A 20,454-nucleotide genomic window follows, 5' to 3' on the forward strand; every position below is an offset into this window, starting at 1 on the left:
TATTTCTATTCTACAAAATAGTGTGGGGGAAGTGCAAACTCAATGGCTTCCACTGAGTTTCTTAAACAGCATATGGAAATCAACCCTTCAAAATCCAAACTGAATGTGTTCGTTTCTCTCAAGCATAGCCAGAACATGGCTGCATATAACTCAGTTGTTGCAAAGGCTGGAGTTATTGCATGCATCAGGACACACACGGAGAAACTTATTATAAAATCTCAAGTTAGTTTATATCCGTGATGGCGAACCTGTGGCATGTATGCCCAAGGTAATTTGCAAAGCCATGTCGCCTGGCACGTGCAGCCTTGCCTGTTTGTCTTCCGGGTTTCCGGTGCACATGCACGAACAATGATTAGCTGTTGTTCAAACGCGCACCAGTGCCAAAAACCGTTGTGCACATGTGCACCAGCCAGCTGATTGTCAAGTGCACATGTGCGCCAGAACCCAGAGGTTTGGCTTTTCCAGGGCATGGTACCTTCCCTTGGTGTCGAAAGGTTCACCATCACTGGCTTATATGAAGTCTATCCTAATTTTATTCAGTCACAAGCCTTACGTTAAGACAGAATGATTCCCAGTATGATCCAATATGAAACAAACTTTGAACCTCTCTTGTTCAGGCCTGACAATGATTGTTTTTGTTTAAGCAATCCTAATAGCAAGTTATTTTTGTGATTATATAACACCCATCAATATTTTTACATTATTATGGATTTCAAGAGCTGTTTTGTTGAATAAGACACAATACATTATATATTATAAGCTAAGTAATGCCTGTAACAACCTCATCTCTTGGCACAATACAATGAGTTTGTGCTATAGGATAAAATACGATTGTATTTCTGTAGTTCCAGAGAATTTCACCCAACTATGAGATCAAACACATATTTTTTTTCTTGATCCCACATCATAATGCGAAGAGCTTTCAAGATAATGTTCAACCCCATTTCCTATGTGCATTTTATATTACAAGCTGTTGTGTCATCTGTTGATTTTGTTTTGTCATTCTTTCCAAGCAAGCTGAGTTAAAGCTGTCTAGGAGACTCTTTTGTGTAATGGTCTCACAAGATCAAATTCCCACCATTGCTGTCAGCATAAAAGGATGCATTTGTGCATCTTGCTTATTATGTTCAGGAACATTGTGATCATTGAGGTATGGGGAGGACAAAGAACTAAATGCCATTAGGTCAGATGTATTGCAGATCTAATTTGGCATGGCTGCTCTAATTTTAATGGCCCTTTGCCCATTCACATCATAGGTAGAGAGAGACATTTCATACTGTATTTGGCAGTCAAGCTTTTTGGCATGATAAACATACAAAGCATGAGGAGGAAAATAATGCCTCCCAACACAAAGCAGATGCATGCCAGAGATCTGTAGCAAATGGTGTCACTTTTTCTTCACCTTTATCTATTCACTTTGGGCGCATCTATGTTGCCTCCTAAAAGTGATTCCAGAACTAAAGTCCTCCCTTGATTTTGGCTAGAGATATACTGTATTAAATTATTGAAATCAGGTCAATGGATAAAAGCAACTACAGTCTGAAATGTAGTGAAAGTGACATTTTGCCGAAAACGATGATTACCTGACACACAAAGATAGAAATATACCATCTTTAAAAATGTATGGATTTTATGGATCACAATCTTTAGGCTTTTTTTTAAAGTGATACGATGCCAATACATTCTTCTGTGCATATGTATGTGTATTCAATTATTCTTGTTCAGCTGGAAGAAGAAAATGCTCTCATTTCCTTTTTTTCAAAGAGAAAAAACTCAGTTGTCATCAATGAGATGCAGTATGCTTGTACATAGCTTTGTCAGGAGATGGTTGAGGAATATGTGTGAGTGTCCTGCCTTTCATTCCACAAACATCTGTGGTCTGCCATCTGCCTGCCTTCCCACATGTCAGTGAAATTCCAATGTAAGGGAATTCCTCCTTTGTTTTTCCTTCTCCTGGCCAGGAAGTGTAGGCATTGAGGGAGAGTGTAAAGTGATGGGGAGGTGAAAAACAACAACAACAACAACAACAACAACTATTATTATTATTATTATACAATTGTATCACAGCGGCCAGTTGTTTCGCCGGATTTGGCATTGGTTACTAGTCGGGCCCCACCCAGGGGCCTAGGACGTCGTAACGTATTTTCGTAATATGCGTGCAGATCCAAGCAGTGCGGCTTTTTGCATTTGACTGATGGTGATTTTGTCAATTTTTAACTGTTTTAAATGTAATTCCAGTGCTTTTGGAATAGCACCCAGTGTGCCAATTACCACTGGAATTATCACTGCTGGTTTGTGCCATAGTCGTTGAATTTCGATTTTTAAGTCCTGGTATCTTGCGATTTTTTCATGTTCCTTCTTGGCGACCCTGCTATCACCTGGTATTGCGATGTCTATGATTGTGACCTTATTTTTCTCAACCAGTGTGATGTCTGGTGTATTATGCGCCAGTATTTTGTCGGTTTGTATACAGAAATCCCACAAGATCTTGACCATCTGATTTTCGGTGACTTTTTCAGGCTGATGTTCCCACCAGTTTGTTGCTGTTTTAATATTATAATTTTTGCACAAATTCCAATGGATCATTTGTGCTACTGAATTGTGCCGCAATTTATAATCAGTCTGCGCGATTTTTTTACAGCAGCTAAGTATGTGATCAACAGTTTCATCAGCTTCTTTGCAAAGTCTGCATTTGGCATCATCAGAGGATTTTTCGATTTTGGCCTTAATGGCATTTGTGCGGATAGCTTGTTCTTGCGCAGCCAGGATTAGTGACTCTGTTTCTTTCTTTAATGTACCTGTTGTTAACCATAACCAAGTTTGTTCACTGTCCACTTTATCTTTTATTTTTTCCAGAAATTGGCCATGCAGTGCTTTGTTCTGCCAACTCTCCATTCTTGATTTTATCACATCTTTTCTGTATTCTTGTTTCATCTGTTGGGCCTTCAGTAGATTTTTGTTCTTTACTTCGATTAATAGATGTTCTTGACTTTCTTTTAAATAATCAGCCAGTGCATGTTTTTCTTCTTCAACTGTTTGCTTCACTTGTAATAATCCTCTGCCACCTGATTTTCGGGGCAGATATAGTCTATCAGTATCACCACGTGGATGTAAACTGTAGTGCATTGTCATTAGTTTCCTGGTTTTTTCGGTCCAAAAGGTCCAAATCAGCTTGTGTCCAGTTAACTATACCAGCTGTGTATCTTATAACTGGTATTGCCCAGGTATTTATGGCCTTGATTGTATTTCCACCATTCAATTTAGATTTTAAAATTTTCCTAACTCTGTTGGTGTACTCTCGCCTGACAATAGTTTTTACTTCTCCATGCTTGATGTTATCCAACTGCAGAATGCCTAAGTATTTGTAGGCTTCATTTTCTTTGCATTTAATTAATTGGCCATTGGGCATTTCAATTCCCTCACATGCAGTGATTTTGCCCCTTTTTATGGATACAGTGGCGCATTTTTCCATGCCAAACTGCATTGAAATATCGGTGCTGAATACTCCGACTGTGTTTGTCAATGATTGGATTTCTATTTCTGACTTTCCATAGAGTTTCAAATCATCCATATATAGTAAATGTGAATTTTTTTCAGCTTCTTTGGCTGTTTGGTAGCCTAATTTCATTTTTTTAAAGATTACTGATAGTGGGATCATTGCGATGATGAAGAGAAGAGGTGAAAGTGAATCACCCTGGAAAATTCCTCGCTTGATATTAACCATTCCGTAGATCTCATTCCCTACTGCCAACTCAGTTCTCCATTGTTTCATCGCCTTTTCAGTAAAGGATGTAATATTTTTGCTAATGCCAGTTGTTTCTAAGCATTTTATGATCCAACTATGTGGCAGTGAGTCAAATGCCTTTTTGTAATCAATCCAGACCATATTCAAGTTCGTTTTTCTGTTCTTACAATTTTCTAATATCATTTTATCAATTAGAAGCTGATCTTTTGTGCCACTGCTCCTTCTTTTGTTGCCTTTTTGCTCTACTGGCAAGATGTTATTTGTTTCCAAATAATCCACAATGTTATCTGCAATAATGCCTGTGAGTAATTTGAAGATTGTTGGCAAGCATGTTATTGGTCTGTAGTTTTCAGGTGTTGTTCCTTTAGTTGCATCTTTCTGAATCAAGTATGTTTTTCCAGTTGTCAACCATTCATCAATTTGGCCCTTTTGTAAAATTTCATTCAGTTGCCTGGCCAATATTGCATGTAAACTGGTCAGATATTTGAGCCAGAAACCATGTAATTGGTCCTTTCCAGGTGATGTCCAATTCTTTACCTTTTTAACTCGATTTTTGACCATCTCAGTTGTTATTTCTAATACTTGCATTTGTTTGTTGCCAATGCTTTTCTCAAAGTCATGTATCCACTTTGCTTCCTTGTTGTAGTCCTTTGCATTTTCCCACAAATCTTTCCAGAATTCAACTGTGGCCTGTTTTTCTGGTTTTTCACTTTTGGTGTCACCATTTACATTAAGACTTTGATAAAAACGCCGTTGGTCTGATCGAAATTTCTGATTTTGTTTATATTGGATGATTCGTGCCTCATATCTTTCAATTTTTCTAGCTGTTGCTGTTATCTGCTGTTTTACAATCTCTACAGCTTCATTAATGTTTCTTGTATCCAATCTATATCTCCTGATTAGCCGATTTATGATTTTGTTGTTTTTAAGCCGTTGCTCATGCATGTTCTTTAAGTTACTAGCATCTGCCCTTAATTTTTTGATTTTTTGTTCTAAACGGATTTTCCACTTTGGCTTTGATGCTTTTTCTGTTGTGTGACTAAGTACTTTAATTTTAATGCCTAGTTCATTAGTGACTATTACAGCTGCGCTGTACATTAACTGGTTTGTTTCCAAGATGGATCCCGGTTCAATTGTTGAAAACACTGCATTAACCATTTTCATGATAGGGGCCAAAATTTTCTTAGGCACAGTTTTTAGTGATGGTAAACGTTGCCTTTCCTCATTAAGCAGAAAATGCTCCATGATCTTATCCTTCAATTCTTCAATTATTATTATTATTATTATTATTATTATTATTATTATTATTATTATTATTATTATTATTATACAATTGTATCACAATGGCCAGTTGTTTCGCCGGATTTGGCATTGGTTACTAGTCGGGCGCCACCCAGGGGCCTAGGACGTCGTAACGTATTTTCTTAATATGCGTGCAGATCCAAGCAGTGCGGCTTTTTGCATTTGACTGATGGTGATTTTGTCAATTTTTAACTGTTTTAAATGTAATTCCAGTGCTTTTGTATAGCACCCAGTGTGCCAATTACCACTGGAATTATCATTGCTGGTTTGTGCCATAGTCGTTGAATTTCGATTTTTAAGTCCTGGTATCTTGCGATTTTTTCATGTTCCTTCTCGGCGACCCTGCTATCACCTGGTATTGCGATGTCTATGATTGTGACCTTATTTTTCTCAACCAGTGTGATGTCTGGTGTATTATGCGCCAGTATTTTGTCGGTTTGTATACGGAAATCCCACAAGATCTTGACCATCTGATTTTCGGTGACTTTTTCAGGCTGATGTTCCCACCAGTTTGTTGCTGTTTTAATATTATAATTTTTGCACAAATTCCAATGGATCATTTGTGCTACTGAATTGTGCCGCAATTTATAATCAGTCTGCGTGATTTTTTTACAGCAGCTGAGTATGTGATCAACAGTTTCATCAGCTTCTTTGCAAAGTCTGCATTTGGCATATTCAGAGGATTTTTCGATTTTGGCCTTAATGGCATTTGTGCGGATAGCTTGTTCTTGCGCAGCCAGGATTAGTGACTCTGTTTCTTTCTTTAATGTACCTGTTGTTAACCATAACCAAGTTTGTTCACTGTCCACTTTATCTTTTATTTTTTCCAGAAATTGGCCATGCAGTGCTTTGTTCTGCCAACTCTCCATTCTTGATTTTATCACATCTTTTCTGTATTCTTGTTTCGTCTATTGGGCCTTCAGTAGATTTTTGTTCTTTACTTCGATTAATAGATGTTCTTGACTTTCTTTTAAATAATCAGCCAGTGCATGTTTTTCTTCTTCAACTGTTTGATGATGATGATGATGATGATGATGATGATGATGATGATGATTATTATTATTATTATTATTATTATTATTATTATACAATTGTATCACAGCGGCCAGTTGTTTCGCTGGATTTGGCATTGGCTACTAGTCGGGCCCCACCCAGGGGCCTAGGACGTCGTAACGTATTTTCGTAATATGCGTGCAGATCCAAGCAGTGCGGCTTTTTGCATTTGACTGATGGTGATTTTGTCAATTTTTAACTGTTTTAAATGTAATTCCAGTGCTTTTGGAATAGCACCTAGTGTGCCAATGACCACATTGTTAAGTATTACACCAGCAATAATTTATACTGTCACCATTTCAAACTATTCCACACAGAATAAATTGAAGTAAAATCATTTTAAAAAATTCTATACTCAATACTTTGAAATGGACTCAGGAGTCATGATTGACACTGAGTGAATTTGCACTTTTAATAATCAGGAAGATACAATGGCATTGAAAAAAGTGACTGATGACCATTTTTCACACTTAGCGACCATCAGAAATACGAATCTGTTGCCAAACATCAACATTTTGATCGCGTGACTATGAGGATGCCACAATGGTCGCTAAGTGTGAAAATGGTAGGCAGAGTCAGCAGATCTTCGTAGCGATGGATGGAAGCACACAGGGAGCCTATATACGCAACTGCAGTAACAATGACAATGATGAAGGATTGGATTGAGTTAAAGAATAAAAGAATTCTGATCTTAGAAGGCCATGACCTGCAGGCAGGCTGGCATAATTTCTTATGGAATGACAAACATAAAACGCACAAATACTTTCAAAATCATTTAATTAGGAGAACTTTACTGCAACAATGGCTCAAAATCAAAAAAATCCACTATGTGAAAACCCCAAATTGGCTATCACCAACAGAAAGAACGACACACCCAAATTTTACAGATTGGAACAATTGGATCTAATTGACAGACAGGGAAATTTAAAAACAATTGAAGAATTGGCAGATCAGAATATGAAAGGTGATTGGCTAACCTACTTCCAAATTAAAACTAAATACAATAAAGACACTAAAATATATGGTATTGAAACAGAACCACACGAATTGGATAAAATTATTCAAAGTCTGGACAGAAAGATTATAGGGAAAATATACAAATTCCTCTTGAAGTATCAAATGGAAGAGGAAATTGTAAAAGAACCAATGATAAAATGGGCACAGAACTTTGGCTATAACATTGAACTAGACAAATGGGAAAAATTTGGGGGAATAAATTTAAGAATGACACTATCAATCCCATACAAGGAAAACCAGTACAAAATGCTTTATTATAGATGGCATCTGGCACCGTCAAGTTTGCCCAAAATTTGAACAAATACCTCGCTAAATTGCTGGAAATGTTATTCAATACATGGCACATATTATCATTTATGGTGGACTTGTGAAGAGGCAAAAAAATTCTGGAAAAGGATCAAAAATTGGTTGGAAGAAATAACAAAGGTTAAGTTAGATTGGAAACCTGAACTCTTTCTATTAGGAATTATACTGACAAAATACAAAAAAGAAATACAATATCTAATATTACGTATACTTACAGCAGCAAGGATAGCTTTCGCCAGAAGTGGAAAAATAAACTAAACCTAAATGAAGAAGAAATAATAAGAAAAATTATGGACTGTGCTGAAATGGATAAATTAACGAAAGAAATACAGGGAAAAGAAGAATCAGAATTTTATTGGATATGGGATAATTGGTATATAGTTGGATGGAACAAAGGAATCACAGACAGTGGTCACATTGGTTTTGCCCCATTTTATGCCCTTCCTTGCTATAGTTGTTAAGTGAATCACTGTTGTAAAGTGAATTTGGCTTCCCTATTGAGTTTGTATGTTAGAAGCTTGCAAAAGGTGAGCATATGACCCTGGGACATTGCAACCATCATAAATATGAGTGAGTGGCCAAGTGTCCAAAGTTTGATCACTTGACTGAATGGATGCCGAAATGGTCAAAAGTGTGCAAAACGGTCATAAGACATTTTTTTCACTCCCATAGTAACTGAATGGTCATTAAATGAAAGGTTGCAAGTCAAGCACTATTTGTATTTATTGGAGCTGAATTTGATCTTAATCTGGTTGTTGTAGTGTTGAAAGTGGGATGGGGGTATCAGTCTGCACCTTTCAAAGATTGTTTCTTAATTCTTATATTTGAATATTCAAATTTTCAATATTATTGAAATATGTCAATAAAGATTCTAAGTCATCCAGTTGTCTGAAAGCTGAGACAAATAGCAAAAAATAAAAAAATAAAAGTCCAGTTGCCATGATTCAACTTCCAGATATTATTGAAACATATTATTCTGATTATTATTATTATTATTATTCTGATGAGAATCCTTTTTAAAAAATACTGTATTCAGTTAAATTTTGCCCTTGGGGGAATATTGAAGGTACATCTCTTACAAGATATTGCAAAAATAAATAAATCGTGGAATAGAAAGTCAGCTAGTGAAGTTTGCCATTTTATCTACTTCTGTAGAACCCCTTTCTGCCAGGGCTGCCAGGATACCTAAAAATAGGAGTTGTGACTTGTGGAAGGTGGACTGGTCTGTCATGATGGCAAAGGCAAACGGCTGTGGTGTTGGCGCTTGGACGGGGAGGAAGAGGAGGAGGAAGAAGAGGACTCGCGGCGTGGTCGCTTCCCACTGCAGGAGAGCGAGGTGGCGGCAGCTGTTTCACCTCGTGCAGAGAACTTTCACTCGGTTCCGGAGCTTCTGCCGCACGTGGTGGCGCCTGTGCAGCGCCACCATGGGCGGCAGAAGCTCCAGAACCAAGTGGAAGTTTTCTGCACGAGGGGAAACAGCCGCGGTTGCAGGGGAGGGCAGTGGGAAGCGACCACGCCTCGCGGACTCGTGGCATGGTCGCTTCCCACCGCAGCACAGGGGCCGCCACATGCGGCAGAAGCTCCGGGACCGAGTGGAACTTCTCTGCGCGAGGTGAAAATCCGCAAAGGGGGAGAAGGAGGAGAGGAGGGCTGTCTCCTCCCCCCAGCGCCTCCCGATTCCCACCGGTACCAGTCCATTCCATTACTCACCAGTGAGTTAAGCTAAGCCTAAGCAGCTGCAACCAAAACAAAAGACGAAATGAAATGGAGACTCACGCAGGCGTGCTAAGCTAAGCGGACTCCAGCCAATCAGTGAGCTGGCTGGGATGGAAAATTTTCAGCACATGGCGTGCTGAAAATTTTCCATCCCAGCCAGCTCACTGATTGGCTGGAGTCCAGGCCAATCAGTGAGCGGCAGGCTGGGCTGGCTTAGATTTTTGTGTAGGATAGAACAGAACGAGCCAGCGAGCTAGCTGCTAGCAGCTGGTGGGGAGGCGAGCGAGGGAGCTGCGAGCGCCAAAATAAAGCGTGTTTTTTTAAGAACTGCCCGGGACGCGGGAAAATTTATGAAAAGGCGTGCCTGTCCCACCAAATGCGGGACGTCTGGGCTGTTGATTTTAATTAAAGCAGAGAAAAGCTGCAATAGGTCACACATATTAGCAATAGGGTCAAAATATTTTGGCCTATGCAGTGTTTTCATGCAGATTGTACCATACACTAAAATGAAAAGATCCCAAATAGTTTCATAGACAATGTATTTTTCATCTTTTTGAGATTAAAAAAAATAGTTTCATAGACAATGTATTTTTCATCTTTTTGAGATTAAAAAAAAAATGTGCTATACTGTTATATCTAGAGGTGGCTCTAGTTCTTTACTATGTGAGGAGGGGGCAATATAATTCAGAGCAGGTTTTATTTTGCATTGGTTCAGCTAAATTAAGAACAGTGAGCTGTGTGAGGTGCTCCAAGTGAATACCTTTCCATATACAGTATGTTTGCCACTGTTACAGCAACAAAATGGTTGAGAGTGAGCAAAATGCCTCCTTCCAAGGAGCGAAACTGCTTCTGATCTGTCCCTTTTGATTTCACAATAGCATCATCAGAATACTCCTATTTCTCTTGGTGATTCATTCCCATCATTTCCTGTACTTTTCCAGGCTCTGGGAAAGAACTTACACTAACCCAGTGGGAACAGACATGCACATTCCCAAAATAGCTGAAGGAGATCTTCATCCTCTTACTCCTGACCTAGTAGATGTTTTTTTTAAGAGGAAAATGGTCCAAATCTGTGCTTATTAACAGAATAATGAAGAGGAGAAATTAACCAGTTGTCTGAGTACCAGTATATACTAGAATTGTGGATATTGCAGAACAGAGAAAGTAGATTCATCTTCCTTGTCCAAAGATACATCCTTCCTGGCCCGTTTCTCAATTCATTGTGAGTATCCATAGTGGTAATGTCTTGGTATGAGAGACAGGAAATATGAATTATAATAGCTTGCCTATGCCATAAAAATTGCTCAGCAAGCTTTTAATTAAAGAAGAAACACAATCAGAAAAGGTCAAAAGGCTTCCTTTTGCATCTCCATCTCGTGATAGGCGGGTCCTACATATACATTTATCACCACTTCATTAATAGTTGTTACATTTCATTCTGCAGTTTTCTCTTTTGCATAACAATAAGTTATGCAAAAGAGAAAACTGAAATTTTGGGGGACTGCTGAAATGGATAAGTGCTGGATAGATGGGAAGAATTGAAAAAAGGCAGTTCAGAATATCGATACTCCATATCTCAAGATGTAGAGGGAGAAATTAGTTTTTCAATGGATTTGCAAGGGTTGGTTTTGAATATTTTTTCAAATTATTAGTGAGATAAACTCATTTTCTCAAAAACTCTAGATTTCCCAGCTAGAAATTCTGTTTCAGGACTATTTGGTGCTTCTTCCTGTATCAGCAATGGGTTTCCATTTTTTTTTACTACCAGTTCGCTTGTGCATGCACGTGCAATGCCTCTGGGCATGCGCAGAAGCGTTTGGGTGGGTGGGCGGAGCCTCTTGCCATCACCACTACCGGTTCACCCGATCCAGGCCGAACCGGAAGCAACCCACCTCTGTCCTATATGTCTTACACAGCCTGGTTGTTACCAGGTAGGAAAAACTAGGCTACACAGGAATTCAGCCTCAGGCAAGATCATATAGCATAATAAATTTAGAAAAAGCCATTCAGGCCACTGTAATCTCCTCCTCAATGTAGGAACCCCATTTTAAAGCATCTCTGAGTAAAGCAATTAACCCTCAGAACTGAGTGCGCTGTCAGATTTCTGTCTGTAAAAACAGTTTTGTTTTCAGACGTTCAGGCAGAATTTACAGATACTCCTAAACTTATGAACACAACTGAGTCTGAAATTTCTGATTGCTGAGCAAGGTGATTGCTAAATGAGTCATACCCAAATTTACAACCTCTTTTGCCACAGTTGTTAGGCAAATTGCTGCACTTATTAATGAATCAAGTAGTCGTTAAGCAAGTCCTGTTTCCTTCATTGACTTTGCTTGTTGGAAGCTAGTTGGGAATATCACAAATGGTGGTCACGTTGTAATCATTGTAATACATGCTGATTGCTAAGTGCCTGAATTTTGATCACGTGACTGTGGAGTGCTGCAATGGTCATAAGTGTGAGGACCCATTATAAGTCATTTTTAATGCCATTGAAACGTCAGAGAGTTGCTAAACAAATGATTGTAAGTCAAGGATTACTTATAAATAGTTAATTTATATCCTGTACTTTAGGATGGACAGTCTGTACCATCTCACATGGGGCAGTCTTCAAATGCTACACAAGTACTATTAAATATTACACAAGTACTATCATTTCCCCTTCCTCAAGGCTCAACCTAGCCATCCCTTCTGCCGTGCCCTCTTCCTTGTGTCCTCACTTCACCCTGGACTGGCTCACCTTTGCAGATAAAAGAGAAAAGTTTCTGAGCCCAGATTTAAAAGAGCATTTCTTCTCCCAGTAAATGTTATCTACAGGGAACAACAAGCAGTCTGGCAGATGAAAAGAGGAAGCTTTGTGTGGTTTCCCTTCCTGCTTTTTGTCATTAAATCTCCTCTTGAAAAATCCTTTTAAAAAGGTTGCATTGCAACTTAATTTGCCTCTGGTTAACAAAACATGAAGAGGTGGAGAGCTTAGTATTCAAATCTTAGTACCTACCTATGGCAGGTCTACCTCCAAATAAATTATCTGTTGCTGCTTCCTCCTGGGATGCAGTCATTTTCTGGTACCAGGGAGATTATAATAGCTAGGCCTGCTCCATGTGGCCTTGTTTTTGCCAGGGGAAGAAGCCACAGCCAATTAGCTTTCTAGCACTGCTTCTGTTAGATATTCTGTAAACAACAGCAGCTGGTGGGTAGATCTGGATGAAAATCAATACCCAAAATGGTCTCCAAAATGTATGTCTATTGAGAGGGTATACACATTCATTCCTGGACGGAATAGATTTTGTTTCATTACAGGACTCCTTAAGCAGTTACTATCTTCATGTCTATGCTGTTGGCTGATACAGTTTGTTAACACTTTTTTAGACAACAGTGGCATGAATCCAAAAGTGCTCTTTCTATAGTGGAAAATATCTTCCCATTATTGTTCGACTAAGTGAATTTGACAAACTGTTTTCCATATTTGAGGTCTTGCCTACTTGTTTGCATAAAACCATTTGTTTCTTTGTGGGATTTCACTTCCCAATGGACTTCGTCATGCTAGATACCATGGTGTTGAGGTTAGAGTGTTAAGCTGGGCCTGAGAAATCTATGTTCAGATTCCTTCCTGTGCTGAACCTCATGAGTGACAGTTATTCATGGAGTTCTTATAAGAGAGGTAGAGAGTATGTGGCCTTCAGAAAAGCTGGGTTATAAATGCCACAAATACTGTATACATTTTTAAAATCTTTGTTTTTAATACTCTAACAGATCCTAGAATATAAATTATAAATGCTGGCAAATAAAACTTGCTTTTTAAAATGTTAAATGCAATGTGTGAAAAGTTGGCATTGTATAGAATTCCTAGGAAATCTATAGAATATGTGACTTTTTATGCAAAGTATGAAATGTCTATGTTATTTTAGTATTTATTTTTAATTATTTTCTGTAGTTTATCAAATATGTACAAGATAACAGGTATAAGTATAAACATGGACATGAACAAAGGAAATGAGTACAAATAAATGGGGACATAATATAGAATAGAATAGAATAGAATAGAATATATACTTTCCCTAGATGTTGTATCTAATACCTAGTCATTATGCAGAATGACAAGAACTCTTCAGGCAAAGTGTAAAAAAAGTCATGAGCTTACTCCCTACCCTAACCCTTATTGAAAAGATGTATATGAAAATGAAAGAAGAAATGCAATAAAACAAGATATTTTCTTATTGAAAAGAAAGAGGTAAATACCAGTATTGACCTGCTTGTTGGAACAAGGAAGGCTAGAATGGCATTTTAGTGGGAGCATTTTATATTTTGTCAGTTTGCCTTTTGGCTTTGAATAGAATGGAAATGTGTGAAATATTAAACGTTTCATACCTTGACCTCCCATACATTTGGAATTCTATAGATTTCCTAGGCATTTTATAAAAAGCCTAATTTCACACATTGACAATAACAAAATTATTTTAAATTAGCTATGCTTGGAGGTCTACTCCAGCAGGAAATGTTTTTGTGCCTTTGCTGTTAACTCCACTTTTCCAATAAGGAATGTTTTTCACATTCTGTCATTAAGGTTTGCTTTCCAATACTTTAAGTAATTTGAGCTGGCTTTACTGGGGAGAGATAAACTGAGATAAACAACCAAAAAAGTGTATATAGAAAATGGAAAGGGTCAGATCAGAAAAGAAAATAAGTAGCACAAACGTGAAAGTAAAATGCTAGCAGTTAATAAACTCTTTTTTTAAATTCAATATTCTTCCAATGAAAAAATGATCCAAGACTTTGTGAAATACAGGTTAAAGAGGCAGGATTGAAACTTGTGATTGAAAAGTTTACTTTCTAGGACAAAATGAATTTCATCTTAAAGTGCGGAATTATCTGCACTTATATCTGCCCAAATATTGTGTGGAGAACCAATAAAATAACAGAGACTTGAACAAGGGCAAATGCTTCTCTATCTTTAAAAAAAGAGAAAAGGAAGATCCAGCACACTAACCTCTCAAACTGATATTAACATGTGGGAAGATTCTAGAGCAAATAATAGTGAAATAGTGCTGTAAAAATCTTGGAAATAATTACCAAAGTCAGCATAGATTTGTTGACAACAAATCTCACCAGATTTGTAATAACTTTGTTTTTTATCTAGCAAGTTCTTTGATAGGTTGTAGAAATGCCATAAATATATGCATTTTTACTTCAGTAAAGCATTTATGGAAATCCGCATCATGTGCTAATTAGCAAGCTAAGTAAATGTGGTTCTGACAATTAAGTTCATCCATAGCCAGTTTGAAAAATGTTTTCAGAGAGGGTTCATTAATAGTTCCTCAATCAATTGGAGAAAAATCTCAAACAGGATACCAAAGGAATTAGTCTCAAGTCTTCTATTCTGGTATTCCATTTATGATTTAAATGAAGAAGCAGAGGGGAAACTTAGCGAATTTTCAGTTTATACAAATTGAGTGGGATAATTGATTTCATAGAAGTTGGAAGTAATATTCAAAACCACCTTGATAGCTTGGGAGGAAAGGACTAAAATTACAATAATGAAGTTTAAATAAGAATAAGGGCAAATTTCCTCATTTAAAAAATAAAAATAAAATTTAGCACAAGTATAGAATAGGGGATAGCTCATTTCATAATAATACTTGTGGAAAAACGACCCTCGAATAATATAGTTCATTCTAAACGAATAAAACTGTTATCAACTCAATACAGGACAACTAGCCAAGGGACAGCTTGCCACAGAACAATTAAATATGGGATAACTCAATGCAAAAAAAAAACCTGTGTTCTAGACCCATTCTTCTCTTGATATTATTAGGGTGACCATCTGCCTCATCCTCCTTTCTTAGTTTCATTAAAATCATTACCACATGATTCTGATCCATAGGGAACCGTTTGGGAAAATTGCCTAGACAATGCCACAACCATGGCCCATAACTTCAGCACAGCCATCTCCAGTTCTCATGGCCCATAACCTCTGCCTAGACAGAGGCCGGGAGAACTGGAGATGGCTGTGCTGAAGTTATGGGCCATGGTTGTGGCAGTGTCTGTTTAACTAAACCAGACTTAGGTCTTCTGCTCTCATTTCCAAAGCCACCCTGGCTTAGGGGAGGTGAAAGTTCCTGCCAGGCCGCACTCCTCCTCCAAAGGCTTTCTCACCTTATTCTAAAGAAACAACTATTTTATTTCACAATTAATGTGCATTGTTAATCAGCCATGATCAACCCCAATACATCTCTAGCCTCCAATAAAGTTATGATAATTTTCATTGGCCTACTTGTGTATATTATGCTTCTAGATATTTAATGACATAGCACCCACTAAATATTTGTCTTGTGATTTCATGCGAAAATATTACAAATGCATTTGCTTGAAGAGTGACCTGTAAGATATAACGAGAAATATCTCTATAAGAGAAATGTATATTTCTTGTACAGAAAAAAGCAAAGTTAGATAAGGAATGCAAATATGTTATTAAATAGAAAAGATGCAAATGAATAATGTTTGATTATGCTGTTCTTTAAAATTAGTGATAGGTTATTTCAAAGACTCTGATTTTAGATTTGTTCATTAAACTTAATATGTAGAAGGTTTTTGTTTGTTGGGTTCCTTTGAGCCTGTATTGACTCCTGACGATAGCCTAGGCTGTTTCCTGCAGTTTTCTTGGCATGATTTCAGAACAATTGTCTCTTTCTTAGGGCTGATAGAAAGTGTATGGCTCAAAGTCATGCTTCAGATGCAACTAGAACTCACATTTCCCCAGATAGTTTCCTGGTTCCTTAACAACTACATTAAAGTGGCTCTGTAATAAGTAGTTAGTGCAACAGATTAGATTATTCCTTGTGTGTTGGATACCTCAGAGTATCAAAGAGGAGTCAGTTATGATTGCTTTGTTGCTGGAAATGTAAACCATTATCTTACACGATTAGGACTTCTCATAATTGTTGTAGCTTGAATCAAAATCCATAGATATGTTAACAAGGCTGCAGACTAAGGTCACCTGTCTTCGTTCTATTACTTCTCCAGTATTTGTAATCTAACCAAGCATGAATCTTTCATCTATGGAGAGTACCCAGAAAGAATTTTATAAAACATTGGGTGGATAAATCCATTTTGTAAAACATTGGCTTTACAAATTTGAACATGTACAAGTACAATATATGTCTTCTTGTAAGCTAGCCAGAGCAATTGAAATGGATGGCATAAGTTTTATAAGAAACATTTACAACTAATTTAGGCCAATAGATTGCTAGTGTGTACCATTTGTCAGTAATTGTTGTTACTTCTTTGGAGTGATTTCCATTAATTGTATCATTTTCAGGCATAGTTGTTTTTACACAATTTCATGCATAGGTTTCATTTCATTCTTTATATATAATCATGCTAGTTTGCTTGCTTAAAAATTGCTTCACAGCTGGATGATCTATCTATCATCTAAGAAATGGCTGCCGAGCCTCGTCGCTCCGGCTCACTGAGAAATAATAACGGAAAGAAACTTGGGGATCAGGACCTCAGACATGGTAAAGGAGGGGTTCCTGCAAGAGACCAGCGTTTGGGCTATCCGGGGAGGTAACTACCTGGGGGGGGGCTGCCTTCAGGCGGCTCCTGGACGGCGTTGCCTCCCTCAGCGGCTTCTTTGTACTTTTGGGCTGCAGCTGGTCAGCAGCGGCGGCGGAGACAGCATTGCGCAGGTGGCGACGGTTTCGGCCTCATTGCCCTGGGAGGCATTGGACTTGTGCCGAGCGATGCCGGCGTGTCAGTTTGTGCCCTGAAGAGCGGGTGGGGAGCTCTACAGGAATGTCTGCTTGGACTGGGGGGCTGGTTTCCTGCCTCCACCACAGTTCTTCTGACCCCCCCCTCCTTCCCCTTTGGCGCAGCGTTTTTTCTACCTTGCCACTGCCCCGCGGGGCTCCACACTGCCCTACTTTTTCCCTGCTTGGACTGCGACCCCGAGAGCTCTGCGACTGGCCCTCTTTTGTGGCCAGTGTCATCTGCTACTGCCTCTGCCTCAGGAACGCCGCTTCAGACAGCGCCATTTTCTGGACCATCTTATTCCTGGCTCCATTATTCTGGATAGGCAGCGCGCCTGGGGTCTAAGACTCCCTCCAGCGGCCGTCATTGCTGGCCCTGATTAGTGCCTTCTTCGCCTTCTTCTCGCGGGTCTGTCTTCCGAGCAGTGCCAGCGCTGCAGCGGTTCTAGAGATCTTCTGGCTTGCTGACAACTTTTGCTAACAAAAGAGATAGCTTATCAAATGTTTTGGTCTCACAATAGAAGAATTTTACTCCTTTATTAACTTAGCTTATTTGGAAGTTAAATGGTGATGAATCTGTTGAACGGTCTTGTTACAATGTTTACTCACTGAAAGTTTTGCCAAGCCTTAAACTTCAAAATAAAAGCCTCTTTACTTAAAGCTGCATATTTAGGCTATAGAGTTTTATTAACTGCAGGCAGACAAATTTTGAAATGGCCTCAAAACCAAATATTAACTTGAAGTCGTCACCCTCTACTTCCAGGGGCACATCCTCAGTGCCTGGCACAAAGCTGCAGCCTCCGCCTCCTACGCCCCCTGCTGGGGATGTGTTAACGAAAGAATTTTTTCTGAGTAATCTAAGCGAGGCTCTTAATGCACAGACAATTAAAATGGAAGATAAATTTAGAGATAATAGAGAGGAGAGAAAAGAGGAAATAAAAGAAATGAAAGAAGAAATTAAAAGTGAAATTAAAAGTGAAATAAAAGGACTTAAACAGGAGTTGTATGAGAAATTTGAGGCTAAGGTTGATAAAATTAGAGACGACATGCTGAGTCTTGTAACTGTATTAACAGAACATATTTCTGGAGTGGAAGATACTCTAGAGGTTCTTAATGATGCCAATGCTAACTTGACATTGAAAACAGAGGTGGTGGAACAAAAAGTGGAAAATGCTGAAAAAGAAATTATTATGATACAGTACCGACAAATGGAGCTCGCATTAAGAGTAAGGGGGCTGCGTGAGGAGAAACAGGAGAACCTGAAACAGACCCTATCGGAAGCTTTTGACCGCCTGATGGGAAGACCAGGGACCAACCAAGGCTGGCAAATTGACAAAGCTTACCGCGTTAACTCCTGGCTGGCAAAGCAGAAGCAGCTTCCTCGAGACATCGTTATATATTTTACTACAAGAGAGTCCAGAAATATGGTACTGCAAGCGTCTTATAACACTAAGCTTCAAATTGGCGGTCAAGACCTGGCTGTTTTGAAAGAGATACCACCTCAAATGTTAAGAGCCAGAAGAGACTACGCATTTTTGGCCGAAGAACTCAGAAACCGTCAGATACAGTATAGATGGGATGCACCATTCGGCATCATATTTACATTTGATAAGCAAAGGTACCGCCTCAACTCTGTATGGAAAGCCCGAGATTTTTATTATAATATATTGAAGGCCGGACACCCTGCACCACCTGGACCTAGAGAAAGACCACAAGAAGGACAGGATAGACAGCAAACTACACAACCACCAGACAAGATGGAGCATCTCTCTTCTCTAGAAGTGCAAGGTGCTATGGAACCAAGACCTAGCCGCATGACTACTAGACGTATGGAGAAACAAGCTAAGAAGCAACAGTATCAACAATCATCGGCCATCGATCAAGGAACTACAACAACAAATCTGGAAGCAGTGGGAGGAGCTAAACCTAAGGTTAAACAGGCCGTGCAGGAAGCTCTAAAATGCTTCAACCAACCAAAGATGACAACTAAGATTTTAACATGGAATGTCAACGGACTGAACTCTCCACAGAAGAGGAAGAAAATATTTCATTATCTTAAACAGTTTAAGAACGATGTAATTTGTTTGCAAGAAACTCATATCAAGTCAACTGATCAAAAATATTTGATCAACTCAAACTTGGTCAACATTTTGCAGCTTCTGCTATGGAAAAGAAGAATGGTATAGTTGTATACTTAAGAAAAGACATGAAAGCTGAATTAATAGAAGCAGATCCCTTCGGAAGATATATTGCTTTAGACTTAATCTTAGAAGGGAAAAAGACATTACTTTTGGGAATTTATGCACCCAATCAACAGCAAGATAGATTCTATAGAAATCTTCATGCTAAATTAGTACAGTGGGACTATAGTTCCTGTATACTATTGGGTGACTGGAATGGAGTGATAGACACTAAGAGAGATAAGAAGATTTCCCGCCTAAATACCAAGATGCGAGCAAAGTTACCCAAATCCTTCTTTGACATTATGGATGATTTTGAATTGAGAGATATCTGGCGAGAAAGAAATGCAGAGGAATACGACTTCACTTTCTTCTCGGACAGGCATCAATCCCTTTCAAGGATTGATTTTATTCTAACCACTAATGATTTGCTTTCTAGGGTCAAGAAAACAAAGATTGCAGCTAGAGTCCTTTCGGACCATAACCCAGTTTGGATGGAGTTGGGAAGGGTAGTGCAGGCAAGAAGGTTTTGGAGACTGAATGAAAATTTATTTAGTATGAAAACTATATTAATGATTGTAAAAAATTACTATCTGAATATTTTGTTTTGAATATGAATAAGGGTACATCTATGGAATTTGTATGGGATGCAAGCAAAGCGTATATGAGAGGAGTTTTGATGAATATAAATAAAACACATAGAAATAAGCAAGGGTTAAAACGAACAGAACTGGAAGAGGAAATTAAGAGAAAAGAGCTCGAGTTAACAAGGAAACCAGACGATACAAAGGTTAAGGAAACTATTAACATATTAAAATCTCAATTTGACATGTTGATCTCTGACCAGGTAGCTACTAATTTATTATATGCAAAACACAATACTTTTTGTAATGCAAACAAACCTGGCAGATGGTTAGCTTATCAGATTAGGAAAAAAGGAAAACTCGAAATATATCTAAACTGATTTACAGAGGGAAGGAGGTGTTCCAACAGGAAGAGATTCAAAAGGCTTTCTGGGAATTTTTTACAGAACTGTATAAAGGGGATAAAATTAATGGTTTAGACATAGACAAATATTTAGACAAGGAGAAAATACCTTCAGTTAGAGAAGAACACAGGCAAAAATTGAATCAACCAATAACCTCGGGGGAAATCCTGCAGGTAATTAAGCAATTAAAGCCAGGGAAAGCACCAGGTACAGATGGCTTGACAGCGGTTTACTATAAAAACTTACAGTTAGAATGGTAGAACCTCTTAGAGAATTATTTAATATGATTCAAACGGAAGGTAAAGTCCCTCCATCTTGGAAGACAGCGTTTATATCTTTGATACCCAAAGAAGATCAAGATACTACTCAACCCAAAAATTATAGACCCATTTCATTACTGAATGT

This window comes from Thamnophis elegans, chromosome 3, assembly GCF_009769535.1.
Source record: "Thamnophis elegans isolate rThaEle1 chromosome 3, rThaEle1.pri, whole genome shotgun sequence".
Lineage (NCBI taxonomy): Eukaryota > Metazoa > Chordata > Lepidosauria > Squamata > Colubridae > Thamnophis > Thamnophis elegans.